Genomic DNA, 3,971 nt, shown 5'->3' on the forward strand with positions numbered 1-3,971 from the left:
AAAAGAATTCACCATTCTTGGTGCCAAAAAGAATATTTGTGATTCATGGGAGGAAGTCAAAATATGAACATTAACAGAAGTTTGGAAGAAATTGATTCTAATCCTCATGGGTGGCTTCAAGGAATTCAAACTTCAGTAGAGAAAGTCACTGCAAAAATGATGCAGAAATTGCCACAGCCACCCCAACCTTCAGCAACCCCCACCCTGAGGAATCAGCAGCCATCAACATCAAGGCAAGACCTTCTACCAGCAGAAAGATTACAACTCACTAAAGAGTCAGATGATTGTTAGCATTTTTGAGCAATAAAGTGGGGTTTTTTTTGTTTGTTTGTTTTTGTTTGTTTGTTTTTTGCTTTGAGACAGAGTCTCACTCTGTCGCCAGGCTGGAATGCAGTGCCGTGATCTCGGCTCACTGCAACCTCTGCCTCCTGGGTTCAAGTGATTCTCCTGCCTCGGCCTTCCGAGTAGCTGGGACTATAGGCGTGTGCCACTACCCCCAGCTATTTTTTGTATTTTTAGTAGAGACGGGGTTTCACCATGTTGGACAGGATGATCTCGATGTCCTGACCTCATGATCTGCCCACCTCAGCCTCCTAAAGTGTTGGGATTACAGGCATGAGCCACTGCCAGCGACAATATTTTTAAATTAAATTATGTTCATAGTTTTAAGACATAGTGCAATTGCACATTTAAGAGTCCAACATAGTGTAAACATAACTTTTATATAAACTGAGAAACCAAAACATTTATGTGACTTAATCGTGATATTCAGTTTATTGCCCTGGTCTGGCAATTACTTTTCCATAATTACCTCTCTTTGTTCAACCTAATCTGTAAGCACTGTAGAGACAGGGTTTTACTATGTTTCCTAGGCTGGCCTAGATTTTGCCACCTCTTTGGGGGTTGCTGTGTACATGTAAAAATCTGAATAATTTTCTTCTGCCCATCTATCTTATGTCAATGTAACTCTCAGGCCCAGCCAAAGATCCTAAAAAAGGAGAGGTAAAGCTTTGCCTCCCCTGTACAAGTAAGGATCATAATTACCTCCATTCTGAAGAGCCTCCCACTGTGATGCAGCCCAGCAATGAGGAGCAGGTTCACTCTGAAGAACAACCCGAGCCCATTGTTTATAAGAAATAGACCTGTATTAAGGCCTGTTGCTAAAGAGACAGAAATGAGTCAGGACCCACAGACCATACCTCCGCAAACTTTCTGTCTTTGCTTGCCAGAGCATAGAATTGTGAAAAAGTGAATCAAGAAGCAGATGCTAAGTTTTCAAGGTAAATACCTTGCCACAGGAATCCCATGCCTGGATTACCGAGGCTCAGGACAGCTTAACTCCTGAGGTACCTCCTCAGCAGGAGAACCAGTACCAAGAGGAATTTGGTACAGCCCCAGAAGTGGAAGCCTCCTCGGTGTCTATTTCACATGTGGCCATGCGCACAACATACTAAAACCTAATTTACTGCCAGGTCAGGGACCCCCAGGATGTGTGTGTGCTATCGACTTGTCCCCTTCTTCCCTCTTCTGAATACAAACTTTTGTTGTAATTTTTTGCTTCCTTCCACTATTTATTATTGGATTCTTATGTAGATTTCTTGCCATGTAGAATTTCATGAACCTGACTCAAAAGAATACAAATCACTCAAAGATCCTAGATGTAGTAGATTATACCACAATAAAATTGGGGAAATATGAAAAAAAAAGATTAGAAAGAACAGAGAACTTTTCATAGTTTTCAATAACCATTTACTGAACAAGTACCACTATAACAGTATTAATGGAAATCAAACATATTTCGAAATAAACTAAGAAAAACCTCTCCTAAAAAACCCACCATAGAAACCAATCTGCTTTCTTTTTCAACCTTTTTGATTTTAATCTTCATGCACGCACAACTGAGCAGGATATAATCTGAAAATTTTACATACATATATAATCTTGGGGCTTTTTTGTAAATTCATGGAATGAAAAATCATGGATCTTGTTAAAATAAAAAAAAAAAAAAAGAAGGCTCTGGATTCAAAATGAATGCAAGACCTAAAGGATAATTTGGGCTGTCTGCTGTTGAGTAATAGTCACATTATGTTTTACATTTCATGTGTATAGAGGGCTGCTAAGCAGCTATAAGGAGTAGGGTGGAGAAGTCATGTACCGTTGAAGATCCATTCCACCCTAGCGCATCATTCATTTGGTTTCACTGGACTTAGCCCAACCCTGATTCAGGAATTGGTGTATATAACCCACACCAATGGACTACCTCTCACTCCCCTCCACAATCAGAGCAGTTGGCTCAGGGAGGGGCAATCATCAAAGGCTGAATTACTTCCCTCTTGCTTTGGTAACAAATTACCACAAACTTAATGACTTAAAACAAAGCAACAAGTTTATTATTTTACAATACTGGAGATCAGTCTAAAATGGGTCCTTGGGGCAACGTTCATTCTGGAGACTCAAGGAGAGAATGTATTCTTTGCCTTTTACAGCTTCTAGGCCACCTACATTCCTTGGCTCATGGCTCCCTTTTTCCATCCTCAAGTCCAACAGCATAGTACCTCTTCTCTTCTCTGATCTCCTGCCTTTCATCTATGATTACTTGGGGCCCACCTGGATAATCCAGGATAATGTCAAGAGGGGAGGTTATCTCAATGGGGAGCATCTCATCTCAAGAACCTTAACTTAATTACATCTTCAAAGTTTCTTTTGTCATGTAAGGTAACAGACTCACAGGTTCTGGGATGGGATGTGACATCTTTGGGGAGTCATTATTCCATCTATGACACAAGCCAATTATGTTCTTCCCTGGAATATTTGCTATAAGTAAAGCAAGCACTAACTGAAGGGATATTCTGAGCCTACAACTATTAGTAGCCTTATTTGTACTTGGAACTGAAGAATTAGACCAATCCAAAAGAAAGCAAAGTTGAACAATAAAGAAAAATGGTCCAGGCTGGGTGTGGTGGCTCTCGCCTGTAATCACAGCGCTTTGGGAGGCTGAGGTGGGCGACCTGAGGTTGGGAGTTCAAGACCATCCCAGCCAACGTGGAGAAACCTCATCTCTACTAAAAATACAAAATTAGCCAGGTGTGGTGGCACATGCATGTAATCCCAGCTACTCGGGAGGCTGAGGCAGCATAATCGCTTGAACCCGGGAGGTGGAGGTTGCAGTGAGCCGAGGTCGCGCCATTGCACTCCAGCAGCCTGGGCAACAAGAGTAAAACTCTGTCTCAAAAAACGAAACAAAAAACAAAAAAACAAAGAAAACAATTGTCCTAGTCCTAAGAATATTGTGTAGGCTCCTAGGCTCACCCATGCCTAAAACCAACTTTACTCATAGACTTTGTGGTCATGTGAATAAATCTATTCCCTTTTTGCCTAACCTAGTTTGAATTTGGTAGTTTGTATTTTTTTTTTCTTGTCGTCCAGGCTGGAATGCAATGGCATGATATCGGCTCACTGCAACCTCTACCTCCTGGGTTCAAGTGATTCTCCTGTTTCGTCCTCCCAAGTAGGTGGGATTACAGGCACCCGCCACCACACCCAGCTAAATTTTGTATTTTTAGTAGAGATGGGGTTTCACCATGTTGGCCAGGCTGGTCTCAAACTCCTGACTTCAGGTAATCCACCCTCCTCAGCCTCCCAAAGTGCTGGGATTACAGGCGTGAGCCACTGCACCCAGCTGGTAGTTGGTATTTTTTGTAATCAAAACAGGTCTTGTAATCAAATCAAGTGGTGGAAACGCAAGATACAAGATGAGATTTATTTGTTCTCCATCATCGAATGAGATTTAAAATGTGTTAAATGTTTCCCTCAGGAGCAACCTGAGGAGGTGCTACCATGGCTTCAAGATGACTTGGGGATATTTTCTGGGAAGAAAAAACTCCTGTCCATATCCCTGACAACTGAGGAGGAGGCCTTGCCAAGTTCACCCAGGGTGTTTTTCTTACATAATCCTGTTACATGAGATCGAT

This window comes from Hylobates moloch, unplaced genomic scaffold (genome assembly GCF_009828535.3).
Source record: "Hylobates moloch isolate HMO894 unplaced genomic scaffold, HMol_V3 SCAFFOLD_2, whole genome shotgun sequence".
NCBI classification, from domain to species: domain Eukaryota; kingdom Metazoa; phylum Chordata; class Mammalia; order Primates; family Hylobatidae; genus Hylobates; species Hylobates moloch.